At 34.0% G+C, this 16,582-nt stretch overlaps 1 long non-coding RNA gene across 1 annotated transcript; it reads right to left on the bottom strand.

Moving 5' to 3' along the window:
• Window positions 1-11,118: 11,118 nt before the first annotated feature.
• Window positions 11,119-12,620, bottom strand: LOC149901428 (uncharacterized). The gene is made up of 3 exons (XR_016457685.1): window positions 12,049-12,620; window positions 11,860-11,921; window positions 11,119-11,785 (listed from the first exon to the last, which is right to left on the bottom strand). It is a non-coding gene; the product is annotated as an uncharacterized LOC149901428 (long non-coding RNA).
• Between the last annotated feature and the right edge of the window lie 3,962 nt (window positions 12,621-16,582).

The following is a 16,582-nucleotide window of genomic DNA, read 5'->3' as shown; positions in this document are numbered from 1 at the left end:
AGGATTCGTTTAGTTTGTTTTTGAATGTATTTTTATTACCTACTAGCGGTCCGCCCCGGCTTCGCCCGTGGTACATATTTACGTTTTCTCTACATAAGAACCATCCTCGTACTTCAAGGAATATAAAAAATTATCGAAATCGGTTCAGCCGTTCTCAAGTTATGCGCTTACCAACACATTTTGGGATTCATTTTATATTATAGATTGATAGATTTTCACTATGCATAGGTCATGTTTTAGACGGTATGTGTTGGTATGCATTAAGGAAATCAAAATTAATTTCTATAATATTCTACTATGTATTTATCTGTTATAATAGCCAATTTAAAACAATATAATATGATAATTATTTATCATTAACATAGTCAATCACTTATAATTAATGTATAATAGGAATATTGAGTGCATATGTACGGAATTTATATCTATAAATATTTCACTGAAAGAAAAAATATTATAATATTTTTTTAAAAGAGAAATTAAAAAGATTTAAAAATTGGTCTATTTTATTTTATAATATTTGAGAAAAAATACGAACATCTAAAGCTTTTCATTTGTATTGGCTTGATATTTTATTACGGTTGTTTTTGCGCTAGCTTATTTTAATAACAAACATCCTGTCCATCAATGCCTTAAAAAGAGGGGGTAAACACTATATTTATGGAAGAAGAAATAAAGAGGTAAAAGTTGAACCTACATTCCTTACAAAAAAAGAAAATGGCGCGACCACGTGTTTTGGCGCGCGAAAAGTCACAGTCAGAACGGATTAAATATGGCCTCCATAAGTATTATCTATTATGTTCATACGGAGCGTAAACCGTACGTAATACGAAACGTATGGGGAAGATATCACTCAGGAAAATAAACAAGTCTAGCTATTGATATGAAAATCTGTTCACCTTTGTATGCTTTGTGCCTTGTTTCAGAAAATATGTAGGTATTATCTCTCGTAGTAGTTACAACAAATAATTATGATACTTAAATATTATGGTATTCATTTTTAGTTTTCTTTTATTAGAATTAGAAAAATTTTACAAACTTCAATAATTATCAATGAAAGTACCGAATTAACAATATAAAACGACTTCAAAACTTTAAAAAGCCTGAGTAAATATTAGTTTTCTCGCGCCTTATCTAAAATACCTGTAATTGTTTCTTTGTGATGTTAAAATATAAGTAATACCATAGACAAATATAAATATTCGTCCATGGTAATACTAAGATTTTAATACTATTTTGGGACATAAATTTATATAAATTTATAATTTTGGGACGATTAAGTTTTAAAAGGTGTCTTTACAATTTATTTATCTAATGTTTAACCATTGAGATAATATTAATAGGAGACGACACCGCCTACATCACTTATGTTCCACTCAACATACGTCATGTGACGTATGTTGAGTGGTTTTTTTAATGGTTTTAAAGTGAAACGCATCAAACATGCCTTCGTGTGTGTTACGATATTGCACAAATAATACGGAAAAGTGCAAAGGAATAACTTTCATCGTTAAGTACCTAACTAAATAATAATTTTTAAAACTTAGTTAGAGCAAAAAAATGGCGCACAGATTTTGTTCGTGGTGTCTCCTCCATACGTAGTAATATTATCTCAATGTATTTAACGCTTCAAAATATACATCATGATGATAATTTGTATTGCCTACTTCTTAAAGTTTTCTATGGTAAAAGGTTTTTGCTAATAATAAATAGCAAGGATGCGGAATTTTCGAATCTTGGTTTGGAATTCCGCCTGTTATTTCTATTAGGATTATAAAATTATGTGTGGAAGGGAAGTGGAATAGGCAACTTAAGTTGTTTCATGTTTAAAACTATAAAGATTGTAATTAAAATATTAGTGAACATTAATTACTCAGGACTCTTTGGACGGAAGCACAGACGGAAGGCTATTTGGCACGCACTATATTATTTACAAAACGCAAAGGTCACAGGAGCGGTGTAATTAAGTAAATATTGAAAAACCGAAAGCGCGTATACATTTTGTTACAGTGACTGAAATGCTAGTATAAGTACCTACTACTGTGTTTGTTTGTTTGTTCGTCTCTCTTTTACGTCGCAACGGACTTTTGTAGAGTCTGGAAATATTGAAAATATAAGTCATACTTCCTTTCACTAGGCGGGCGAAAGACAAGTACTAGACTAGACTAGACACTAACTATACGAAGCTTCAATAATTTATAGTAAACTAGCCGTCCGCCCCGGCTTCGCCCGTGGTACATATTTCGCAATAAAAAGTAGCCTACGTCCTTTCTCGGGCATCAAAATATCTCCATACCTAATTTCATGCAAATTGGTTCAGTAGTTTAGGCGTGATTGAGTAACAGACAGACAGACAGAGTTACTTTCGCATTTATAATATTAGTATGGATATTATGTACCTACTCTTTTACGAACATAACATAGCAGTAGTTAGTTACAATCATAAGTGCAAGGTTTTGCTCATAATTTTTTCCCCGTGTAATTGTTAAACAGGTGTGTAATAAAGGAATTCTTGTATTGAATATTAAGTGATTAATCATTGGACGTGTCTTTGTGCTCATTGCGCGGATTCCACATAATCTTGTATAAGCTTTGAAGCCATAGAATATTTCTCAGATACGGCATAATCTGTTTATGGCTACAAGATCGGAATTTGGAGCGTAATTGACCTGTATTATTTTCTTGGAAGGTTTGAGATCATTGTTTGCGTGATTAAAATATTATAACTAGATTATTTTAATACTTTTCTAAACTATTCTGAAATAGCAGGATGATTTGGATTCTTCAAGCTAACTTATAATATAAAATTTATTAGAATTAATTAATGAATTTATGAAAATTAATGAGTCTTTAAAAATTTCCAAATTAATGAAAATCTTTAAAAATTTAGGATTTTCAAGTTTATTGGGAGAACTATTTTTAATGTTTTATAAAATAAACACTTAAATTTTAAAATAAACACAGATTTTGGAAAAGAGGACGATTAAATGCCGGCTAATTGCGCAGAAGGTCCAACACTATATCATATACACACATCAGTTGATATTATAAAGCTTTTATTGTTTGTTTGAACGTGTCAATCTCATGAATATTGATAGAAACTCCAGTCCTTCCAATAACTATCCTACTATCCTATCCTATTCCTACTAATATTATAAATGCGATACTTTGTGAGGATGGATGTATGTATATGTGTGTGTATGTTTGTTACTCTTTCACGAAAAAACTACTGAACTGAGTATATTGTGTGTCACGTGTGTCACGTGTACACGGAAGCACAGTAACTTTGATTAACACAAAGGATAGATTTAATCACACGTGAACGGGAACTATGCGGGTTTTTCTTTGAAAACGCGGGCGAAGCCGCGGGCGGAAAGCTAGTATAGTATTTATATGTAAAGCTAATATAATTTCATAGTATTGATAGAAGAACACATTAACATTCGATGAACGTTCAGTTCTATCATATTGATCACTGCATGGTCTATGACTCGGTAAGGTTAAATTAATAAAGCAGTACACGCGTAAACTAAACGATTGGTTATACTACGTTCACATAAGCCTATTTCATTATAATTATTTAACATGGAGATAAGTTTGATATTAGTTGATCCCGAAATTTGATTGGAAATATCAAATATTCATGGTTGTTGTCATTCAATGTGTGTGAAGTCCTGCATGTCCCCTAGTGGGGTAAGGGGCAGATGCATTATACATTTGTTTCACTGATCGATTTTCTTTTAGGGACAAGTAGGTGATCAGCCTATCCTTCCTTCTGTGTCCTACCAGACCAAGACATTTTTTTCTTCGTCTCCAACGGGAATCGAACCCAGGACCCCTCGGTCATTCAAAATCATTCAATGTAATGAAAGTGTAATGTTTTAATTGGTTACATCATATGCTTTGTTTGATAGAGATAAGATTAAAAGGGTGACTCTCTCTGAATGTGAAAATAACGTTGAATTTTGAAATGATGTTCCCAAAAATGGAGAGATAAAAAATATCCATAGATATTAAGAATTGGCGATATAATTAGATATTTATTTCGAGTTAATCAAAACTTTTTATTTGGTTAAATGTTGGCTAAGTTTATAGCAAAGTTTAAAATGAAATAAACAAATTTTTTAGCAAGAAGAAATTGTCGAAACTGAGTAGAAAATATTTATATAAGACTAGCGGTCCGCCCCGGCTTCGCATGTGGTACATATTTACGTTTTCTCTACATAAAAACCATCCTCGTACTTCAAGGAATATAATAAAAAAAGAATTATCGAAATCGGTTCAGCCGTTCTCGAGTTATGCGCTTACCAACACATTTTGCGATTCATTTTTATATATAAAAGATAAGATTGAAATTCCGATATCTTAGCGTACCTCACATGATTAAGTTAAGCCTATGGACACCTCTCAAGTAAAAATCAATTAACTTTCCTTAGCAATTTTAATTTGACATGGATCAATCCTTACTTGGCTAACATTTCTAGCCTAAAATGAATATAGACAATTAGACAGGTGACGATGATTAGCTGATGATGATGTCTTATAATGTTTTCTCAATACTCATTGACTTATTACGAAGCAATAGATTGTCTACCTTCCGCACTTTGTCATAACCTTGCAAGGAAACCACTTGGCAAAACATAATACAATGGTAGAGGAATACATAAGCTTCGATAAAGTACTAGCGAATAATTGGCACGACAATATAGGTGGCGTGCCAAACATGCAATGTGATTCGGCTTTGTTTATACCGCGTTGCTATGGCAACTATCACTAAATAATAAACAGTCGCTTTCCGCCGTCCGTGCGTCTGCTTAGATCTTTAAAATTACGCAATAGATTTTGATAGGATTTTTTAATACATAGATTGATTCAAGGGGAAGGTTTTGGTATATAATTTATTAGGTTTTAGACACAGCGGTTTTAATAGATAGAGCGATTCAAAAGGAAGGTTTTAGTATTATTAGGTTTTAGACACAGCGGGCGAAACTGCGGGCGTAAAGCTAGATTGGAGGGCTAAACTGTACATTATAGGGCGTGGAGTTGAGAGTCGTAATTTTTTTTTGTGGTTAGCTATTGTCCTATGGAACCTAAATCTGAAATTTCACAGCGCGAAAACTTTTTGTTTTTGAGTCACGAATTTTTGAAAATCGGAAAATTTTACTCCATTTTATCTTTGAAACGCGAACTTACTGTTATGACAGTGTCAAATTGACCTACAGCGATTGTCAAACGCGTTTCATTTCAGGTAAAACATTTCTATCTAACAAAAAAAATATTATAATTTAAATTTTATTTATGAAATTTGTATATTTTTTAACAACAACATTAAAAATAATTATTATTAAGTATAGTTTTTGTAAAATAGATTAAATAAAATAAAATTATTAATATTCGCAATTTATAATTTAACAAAAATATTAATCGAAGTGTCTAGTCGTCCGCTAAACGGATGAATAAAATAAATAAGTCGTCCGATTACCGGATGAATAAAATAATTTAATCGTCCGATTATTCGGATTACTAGATAACCTTTTAACACTAAAGCTAGTTGGGTTGGACTAAAGCAAAGGGGGCGCAGGACTTTTGATGGAGTTGGTGTCATTTTAACACCTATTTATTATTGTTTTATCGTAAAGATAACGCTAATATAAGCATGTTTTATAGGAACAACTTTTCTCTAAAATCAAAAATGGCGGAGATATTCACCCTCAATTCGTTAGGTTAGGTTTAGGTTAGGTTAGCCTTTAGGTTAGGTTAGGTTAGGTTTCTTAAAAAAAAACTACACAGAAATAGGAGCCCCGCGAAGCGGGTCTCCGTCGACGCGCAAAAAAAATCAAGTTAGGTTAGGTTAGCCGTTAGGTTAGGTTAGGTTAGGTTTCTTAAAAAAAAAAAACTACACAGAAATAGGAGCCCCGCGAAGCGGGGCTCCGTCGACGCGCAAAAAAAAATCTAGTTTAGGTTAGATTAGCCGTTAGGTTAGGTTAGGTTAGGTTTCTTTAAAAAAAAAACTACACAGAAATAGGAGCCCCGCGAAGCGGGGCTCCGTCGACGCGCAAAAAAAAATCAAATACCTACGTGTGCCCTCCTCCCCCCACAAAAAACCTATAATACGTGCGGCAGTTCTCTAAAGAAACCCCGATAACCTAACTATATAGATAAATAGATGTTATCGGACGATTAAATTATTTTATTCATCCGGTAATCGGACGACTAATTTATTTTATTCATCCGTTTAGCGGACGACTAGCGCTGTCCAATATTAATTGTACGCTTTGTACCGTGGAACAAAACAATAACGACGTCATTTTCAGTTACCGTTCGTTTGCTGCCTTTCAGTCGAGATCGTTTCGTGCGTACTCCTGTTAAGCCCTAAAACTGTACAAAACTATTAAACTTTTACTTTAAGCATACAAATAGGTAGCGAGGAGCGAAGCGACGAGCGTGTTAGGTTAACATTTGAACTGCCGCACGAGCCGAGCGAGCGAAGCGAGCGTGCCGCGGCAGCGGCCGGCGAGTGCCAGAAGCGACTTTAGGGCGATTCCCACTCAAACAAAAAAAAAAACTACTGGTCATACTAATGTCTATTACATTAAATCTGTCATTTTTCAAATCAAAGAGCTAATGCAATATTACTAGTATTGAAAACTATTATTGTAAAGTAATAATTAATATTAATTGCTTCAGATCAATGTGGAACTGGAAAAAAATACCTAAAGCAAAGGGGGCGCAGGACTTAGAAAATTTTTGATGGAGTTGGTATCATTATAACACCTATTTATTATTGTTTTATCGTAAAGATTACGCTAATAAAAGCATGTTTTGTCGGGGCAACTTTTCTCTAAACTTGATAATTACCAAGATACATGACGGATTGTAAAATGTAAATTTTTTCAATGATGGAATATTATGTATTCAATATTAAGCTGCGAAAGTCCGAATCTAGCTAAAAAACGTTACGCTAAAATAAGCATTGCATTATCATAAGACTTGCCACAGAACCGAAGCTGTCAACCCCGAATTCCACGTGGTCTTGTCTGCCCTACCCCTAGAGTGTATGTAAAAAGCCGAGGCGCGGAGGGAGAGCAGCCCTCGCCCGCCGTGACAAAGCTCGGGAGCCGTGCGGAGCGGAGCGGCTGAGGCTGGTCGCCGAAGGCGACCAATAAGCTGAAGCTGCGAAGTGGAGTACGGGCGACCGTGCTTTGTCACGCAAGGGCGGAAGGGCTGCACTTCCCGTAGCGCCGGAGCTAAGGCAGTGTCTGAGACAATATAAAAAAGACATGAGGAGATAGGGAAAGGTTAGGTTAGGTTTTATCATCAATCTTTGAGGGCGAATATCTCGGCCATTTTATATTTTAGAGAAAAAGTTTTTTTTATAAAACATGCTTATTTTAGCGTTTTGAATAAAAATTATGTATTTTATGATTCCTATACAATTTTCACTTTAGATCAAAAATTTTCTAAGTCCTTACTTTGCGCCCCCTTTGCTTTAGGCGGACCAAAACTTAATTTGTAAATATCTCGAAAACTATTAATTTTCGCGCCCCCCCCCTTTACAGGGGAAGTTCCTAGTACCCACCCCCCCTCTCTCCACCCCCCACTACCCCCAAATTCCACGCCCTATAATGTACAGTTTTACCGTTATTATCATGTTCATGGACGTATAAAAAAAGACGGACACCGTATTACGAACAAACAACGTGAAGCCACCATAGTAAGCTAGCGATCGTGTAAAGACAATAAACACGCACACACTCTCACCATAGTAAGCTAGTCGGCCGCCATTACGTCGTGAACTACCGACTGATTAACTGCGTCACTGTTTCACAAAAAATATTTAAAATGCCGTCTTGCGTGGTAAATGGTGTCGCAACAGTACAATTTTAAATAACAAAACACAAGGGATTACATTCCACTGGGAAGCAAGTTATTCCTTTTATGTTTTAATGACAAAATTATTACGGCAAAATTTATAGAAAAAAATACAGCCGCCATTGTCATCAACACAGCTGTTGCCATGGCAACATGGCACACACACATGGATGTTTCGCCGCCATTACTAGGCTTCACTCAATGTTTAGGCGATATACCGTCCGTCTTTTTTTATACGTCCATGATCATGTTATTATATTATATTAGTTAATAGTTACACTGCATGGCTATTTCTTAAAAATGAGAAAATTATGAGTAGTTACGTATTTACTATGGGTTGGGGGTATGGGTTGCCATGATGTCTTAAAGCAGTATTATTTCCAGTGTGGGATAGAGATGGCGCTAGACGATCTAAATTATAATTACTATCATTTTCTTATTTGAAAAATTATTTCGGTGTTAGATAGCCCATTTATCGAAGAAGGCTATATGAGGCTATATGTCATCACGCTGAGAGCAACAGGAGCGGAGCACTGCAGGTAAAACCGCGGAGCACAGCTAGTACTGTTATAAGAGCTTGGTACGGGGGCTGATTAGATATTTAATGTTTGCTTCCTATAATTGACGTTTTATTTTTTTATGAAATTAAATGGCACCGAATTATTGTGGAATTATGCAGCTATTATTTATAGGAAATTGCGTGCTGTCATAGTGAAGTTATCTAAAGTGGACAATTAATTATGTTTTATGGGCGTTTAACATCCACCCTTACAAACATCCGGACAGTTACGGAAAAATTATATTAATTATTGTTTATTATATTGAACGGAAAAGTATAATGTAAGCATATGTAAATGAGAATGTTTCTTATTACAGATGATCATTGAAGAGGTATATTATGTGCAATTCATAAAGATCAATGCTATAATATGGGATATAGATATTATAAAAATGTACCTAATAATTATAATAATAGTACTAGCTTCTCGCCCGCAGCTTCGCCCACGTAGTCAAAGAAAAACCCGCTTAGTTCCCGTTCCCGTGGTATTTTCGGGATAAAAAATATCCAAAATATAAAAATACATCATACTAGAGGTCCGCCCCGGCTTCGCCCGTGGTACATTTACGTTTTCTCTACATAAGAACCATTCTCGTACTTCAATAGATTCCGCAGCGCACGCGATGACATAATTTTTATTAAGGAATTTTTTACACCTTGGGTTACATTATTGCATTTTTGGTAAGGATCTCTATTTTTTTTGTAAAATGCCTATGTTGCTCAGTGAAGATGCAGCTTTCTAATGGTGAAAGAATTTTTGAAATCGGTCCAGTAGTTTATGCGTGAAAACCATACATACATAATTACAAACCTTTCCTCTTTATAATATTAGTATAGATACCAACTTTCGCATTTATAATATTAGAAGGATATATCTATAATAGTAATTAAAATGTATTTAAAGCTCAGTTATAAATACTTGATTTGAGAGACACGACTAGTTTACTAGTAATTAAAATTATTATTTGACATTGTCTAATTTACGTTCCCCGTTTCTTCCGCATTCAATTAATTAACCAATAATAGAGAATATCAAAAACATATTTTTTCAAACTAAAAAAACACGTTTTAATGAGGTAGCCTGAAATTATTGTGTTGTCACCGATCCTTGATAAGTAAACACGGTTTGAATTAAAATTGTCCGTTAAAGCGCTAGGTAGGTCAAAATTAAAAGGAGTCAGTTACATACAAACATACAGGTGAAGCTAATATAAGCGTGTTAAAAAGTCTCAAAGTTGAAATTGATATTTTTGGTTTTATGGCATTCAAATGCTTTATAAATATAAATTTATAAAGAATAGAAAAAATTCGATCACGAGGCGGGACTAGAACCCGCATCTTTTCGCGCCATTCCGGGGCTGATGCCTGACCAACTCTCAATAGATGGCGCGCGGTGTGTCCCTTAGACGAGTTGTTCGAGTCTCGCCTCGTGATCGAATTTTTTCTATTCTTTATATACATATTTATATTTGTAAGTCTCAAAGTACTTGTATAAAGCGTGCATATATAAGCAGATAATTACATAATATGCATGTAATTGTAATGCGCAGATAAATAATGTTGGATTATATAATTTGCGCATAATATTTTTGCACGTGATTGCGTGTTTTGTTAATTTAGGATGAGTTTTGATTAGATCTGTCATGGTTGCTATTTGCAATTGAAAATATATAATTGTCTATGGACAACAATATAATAGTAGTTAATATTTATGACTTGTTATGGCAATTATTATTGTCATGATTTTTTAAACATTGTTTTATAGTTTTTGTAACATATTGTAACATTTATTATTTAAATTATACCTAACCCTTCATTCCGCCCGCGTCTTCGTCCGCTTTGCCTAAAACTTGACAAATTGTATACCTTCCTCAAGACTCTACCTATTAGAAAAAATCGCATCAAAATGCGTTGCGTAGTTTTAAGACGATACACAAAAAAAAATCCACTGCTTGGCGGGCGGAGTCTAATAGCTCGCTATCGCGAACGCGGGTGTGCGCGAAGTCATTCTTGCATACTCGCCGCGCTGCCGCTGGCCGACTCGGGACAAACATGTATGGAGTCGTCATACAGTTATAATATTGTTATACATATATTTAATTGTTGATTTATTGGTTTTATTTTCCTGCTTATAAACACAAAATTATCTTCTTTTTAACAACTACTTAGACATTATTAATAATTATTAATTATTATTATTTCGTAAAGTAATTATTACAAAATAATACAGGTTATAAATAATCTTTAAAATAACAAAAAATATTGTTACTCTGAAAAAATGAAATGGTACCTAATTACGCGGACTACTGAATTGATTTAGATAGAATTTGATGCTGACGTAGATATTACATCATGCCCAGAAATGAAAGGTACTATTTCTGAAAGAAGTTATAAACCCTAATTCTTCTCAGTCAAAGTCAAGAGTGGAAGATATCGCTAATACAGTAAAACTGATGCGAAACTTTGGATGTTAATTTGTATATTTTTTTGTACTACATTACCAATTTTGATAAAATATAGCTAATTGCCTGGATTTACACATAGGATACTTTTTATCCGAACTGAACACTTCTGTGGGATAAAACAGGATTCACGATATAACCTAATTCCACGCGGGCAAAGCCGCGGTCGGAATGATATTTTTTTAAATAAAAAAACTGTTTAAAAAAAACACGCACGCATGACGCATGTATTTATTTTTTGCACTCTATTATAATTGTAATTATTCATTACAAATAATCAAAATAAAATAGCCAGAACAAAGTTAGGCCCTGGTAGGATAGGTAGGCAGGTACAGCAATGTGAGACGAACACTGGCTTATTTATACCAATAATAATGTATTATAAACATTAAATTAAGTTTACTTTCTAACAACAAAAATACATAATATTAGCTAATGTGAAAACGAATCAACCAATCATCCCACAACAATGAAATGTGCACACAAATATTCATCCAAATCGGTTCATGTGATTAGGAGGAGTGACTGCAGCGCCATCCTCCGGGCCCAATTGTGTTTCCAGATCACCCAGGAACTCAATTTAATATACTTACACAAAATTTTTCGAAATGAAAACTCACATTACTATGTAAATATGAATATAAACCGGTTTTAGTACTAAGCAATTTCCCGCACAGGTGTAGTAAGTATAAATGAAATAAATATCAACATCAAATTCTTTATACAACATACTTATCTACCACCTACTAAGAAATTCTTGTAATTTTTTCGTATTTTTTTTAAATATAATACTACTCCAACGAGCTCCTGTTCCATAATTCCATATTACGTCCACCATACTTCCACTAAGTTCACCATGATTTTTTATTTCTTTGCACTTTGTTGCTTTTTGCTAAAAATGGAATCATGCGATAAAACCAGTAGAGCGTTGATAACATACATTTTTGACTGAATAAAGGTACTTACGAAGGAGTGGGTTCACATTGTGAACAATCAGTGGGTTTATTTTCCTTCTGGATTCCGGATTTCTGAAAAGATTATTTATGCTATAAATGAAAAAATCACATAACATTCGTTATGTACTTAAAACAGGGGTACATATCAAACATCGTCTATAATACAATTATCATCAAATTTAAAATAAAACCAACTTACTTCATTAATTTGTTCCAATTGTAAGCATTCTTTTTCCTCCAACCTTTATGTTTCTTCTTCTTATTTTCTTTATTGTCCCCATTTGTCTCATTTTGTCTTATCGTGTTGTCACCCTTTGTTACGATTGCGCGAGCGACACAAGTTCCCCGTGTGACGGCCGTAGCGGGAATGACTCGTGCAGCGATCGGGGTAGGAAGGTACAGGGCGGCTCTCGCTATATTGGCTGGTCAGGCGCTAATTTCAAGTATTTCTTGTTTATTTCAAAACCATCGCATATTTCAAAATTCTAACACGGTAGACGTATAGGTTGTATATTTTATAGTTAATATCCAAAAAGTCGTAACTTTACGTTTGTTATTTTGAAGATGCCAGAGATTAAAAAAAATAACAATGAGAACTTTGTATTTTTTTTCTATCGAGAAAATATCATGGAATCATGTTTCTAAAACGGTAGACGTATTGTGTTACTATTGAACTTTCTTGTCAAGAATTTTCATCACGACAACTTTAATAATATAAAAATTACGAAGGTTTAAAAAGGGCCGTAAATGTTAGAAAAATTAATTCATCACCTTAAGATCTAAGCATACATAGGGATTGACAGACTGAGGGATCCGACTTTGTAGTGATCGACATCTTTAGTTCAATATACAGCTCAAAGGCTTTCAGTGGACATGTTTCATTTCAAAGTACAATAAGCATTCATGATCTTCAGAGTATTTGGAGAATCAAGTCTGACATTTGACAAGCGGGTTTTCTTTAGAGCGTATACGCACTAAGCGGGTAGCCGCATTGCGGCTAACCGTCCGGCTGACCGCAAGCACAATTATGTACGGAATATTCATTTCTATGCGCACTGTGCGGTCTGCGGTAGCCGCATCGCAGTGCGCATAGAAATGAATATTACGTACATAATTGTGCTTGCGGTCAGCCGGACGGCTACCCGCAATGCGGCTACCCGCATTGTGCGTATAGGCTCTTATAGTATTCTTATTTATTTACTTGCAAAGGACAAATGAACGATTATTAAAAGAACATCATGTTTAATAACGTCAACGTGTACTTATTATTAATGAATATCTCTTATATATAAAATTCTCGTGTCACAATGTTAGTCTGCATACTCCTCCGAAACGGGTGGACCGATTCTCATGAAATTTTCTGTGCATATCGGGTAAGTCTGAGAATCGGCCAACATCTATTTTTCATATGTACCACGGGCGAAGCCGGGGCGGACCGCTAGTCTTTATATATATAAAATTCTCTTGTCACAATGTTAGTCTGCATACTCCTCCGAAACGGGTGGACCGATTCTCATGAAATTTTCTGTGCATATCGGGTAAGTCTGAGAATCGGCCAACATCTATTTTTCATATGTACCACGGGCGAAGCCGGGGCGGACCGCTAGTATATAAATAATAATTTAAAATTCAAATGTATATTAATATATAAATATAATTTTTAATGATATTTGTTATTTACCTAATCATCATAGGGTACATTTAATTTGTGAATAATGGTACAAACGTTCACTATTATTTTATTTTGGTTCTTGCTCATAACAATACTGTTCGATCAGCACCTTTAAATTTAAACAGTCTGTATAATGAATTGATTTTTACCTGACCTTGTCATTTGATCTTAATTTATCTGATTTATTAATAAGAAAAACTAATGAACGATCTAAATTATTAACTGCAAAGGTATTGAGGTTAAGTTTAATATAAAAAGCTAGATATTATAAGTACCTATAGATTGAATGTCAATGAAAAGAAGAGTCTTAATTTTAAATACAATATATTACTTATTTTTCTAAAATATTTTGTCTTATACTTTTTCATATTATGAGACAAAACTCATACTCTATATCTACATGCATTTCAGAATATAACACTGCTTGATCCAATTTCAATGCACATTTATAATTTAACTAGCTGCGCCCCACGGTTTCACCCGTGTGGCTCCGCTCCGATTGAAATTAGCGAGATGATATATAATAGCCTTCCCCGATAAATGGGCTATCTAACACCGAAAGAATTTTTCAAATTGGACCAGTTTTTCCCGAGATTAGCGCGTTCAAACAAACAAACTCTTCAGTTTTATAATATTAGTATAGATAACCCACTTAGATGTTAAATAGATAATAAAAATACGGTACGCATTTTTTATTAATGGTAGAGTGATTATGCTTTAGTAATAATAAACGATTTACGTCACAGCACTTATTTGGTATTTTATTTTGGTCTATCAGTCATTAAATTGTCATTAAAATGCTGTTAGTGATATACGGACGGAAAGTAATAGTGAGGAATGTGGGGCATTTCAATATATTTCACTGCCTTTGCTCTACGGTTTTGCTCGTTGTATATTTATAGTTTTATTAGCGGTCCGCCCGGGTACATATTTACGTTTTCTCTCCATAAGTACCATCCTCGTAATTCAAGGAATATTATAAAAATCAAATCAAAAGCATCTAAAACGAGATTTATTAATTTCGATTTTTATTCTTATTATTTTATACTTGTAGACATGGTTGATGAACACAAATTAAGTGGATAAAGAACGTCTAAAATTGTATAAAGAATGTAAAACAAAATATGTTTAATATTTAACCCTGGCAACGTTTCAGATTAATACTAGAGATTAATTGTCATTCTACAGTTACTAATAGGCAAGTTGGAAAGCATACTTGCGTTTTTCTAGTTCTTTCTTTGGTTTTGTTTTTCCTCTTGCTATGTTTGCTATTGCATTAGATAGAAGCTATGCTATTGCATATGGCCCGCGATAGAAGCTATGCTATTGCATAGCTTCTATCGCGGGCCTTGAGCGCGGGTACCGAATCCATAAATTTAGTAACGAAAAACCTCACGCTCCCCACGGGGACGGGCGCGGAGCCCGGAGGTGTGGCTTGAAGGCATAGCATGCAATAGCTTTACCGCGGCAGTCCCCGAGTGCCACACGTCTTTTTTTTTATTCATCCATTCATTTCATTTTGTATATTGAACTAACTGGTTTACACAAGGATCTATATCTTCATATTAATATTTTTAACATTTGTTATAGCTGTATGAAAGTAAATACGAACTCAAAACATGGATACCTGACTTTGAATTGGTAATTATAAGTTGTGCTTTATCCTATGGTGGTAGATAAGCTTTGCAATATTTTATCTTGTTTAGTGTTTCGTATCACTTAAGACGTAACATAGTTTAATTTTTGACACACATACACACAATTAAAGATGAGATAATCAATGAAATCTATACTCGAGTCGCACGCAACAAATAATTATTACTTAACGTTTATATTTAAGATGGATATCTATCATACTTAACAATGAAGAATTTATGATTTTATACAAAAACAATAAGGTTGATAATCGTTTGTTTTGTAATTTTTGCATATTAAATAATCGTGATTGTTCTGCATGCTTGCTGTTGACCTTCGAGTGTTCACGCGGGTACAATTATATGCTAAAGTGTTATATATTACGTTTCTAGAACATGCGAACATTGTAAGGCTTTGCAGTTAAAATTCACAGGTTTTCAAAGAAGTTAGGTCATTTAAAACTAGGTTTAACTGTTCACTGAATTTCGTGGTCACTATACCAATCTTAAAAGCATTCAGTCAGCAGTACAAAAAATATTAGAATCAATCTAGGAGGATAAGATAATATGTAATAGAGCACGGGAAAGTAGCCCCACAGGATATGATATCAGACTTTTGAAGGTAAAAATAAGATTCAGGAAAAATTGTGTCTCTCAAGGTATAAGGAAGGTGCTTTAAATCTAGCTCAAATAACTATTCTTGATTCCGTGACATATTGCCCTGTAGTCACCATACTATCTAATCAACTGTTAGCATAACAATTTTAAAATATTTCCTCTTTCCTACTGTAACAAAATATGTTATGTAAGACATCCTCAAATCCTTATTGTCGTCGTAGCGCCGTCTAAGTATCACTTTAAAAACCTTTGTAGTTTTGCGGTGAATGTCAAAATCTTAATACAGATACAAAATAACCTTTAACATTTACAAACTGACATAAATAATTTAACAACGAATATTGTGACCTTTCTTAAACGGTACTGAAAATAATATTATATTATTGTATATCTATTTGTTAGCTAGCCTGAAATACATACGTATTTGGAAGTGCGAGTCAATTGTGGTTTTTTGATTGAAATCGTTCGAAAGTAAATTGCATTCGAAGAAACAGCAATCAACATTCAATACTGCTCTTTTTCTACATCTAAGGAGTAGGTCTCAATAAAATAAAATTAAAGCTTCCTCGTTTCAAGCTCAAGTTGTAGAGTACCTTCTCTATAGAGATCCATGTCCACTTAATAGTATTATTTCCAATATAGGAAAGTAATGACACTATTTCTACCAATCAACGGAAGTTGAATATTTCTAAGAAATAAGCCTAAACGTCCAATAAGAGCAATAGCAGTAGGGATCCGTCATTTTTCCACACTTGAATGATACATCATGGTAATAACCCAGAAACTTCCAGAATTTTCGATCACTAGTC

Source organism: Colias eurytheme, chromosome 17, assembly GCF_061535395.1.
Source record: "Colias eurytheme isolate Ceu_HAF_F1 chromosome 17, ilColEury1 Martin Lab GWU primary, whole genome shotgun sequence".
NCBI classification, from domain to species: Eukaryota; Metazoa; Arthropoda; class Insecta; order Lepidoptera; family Pieridae; genus Colias; species Colias eurytheme.
Note: the sequence above shows the minus strand (reverse complement) of the source record. Positions and strands in the feature narration are given on the sequence as shown.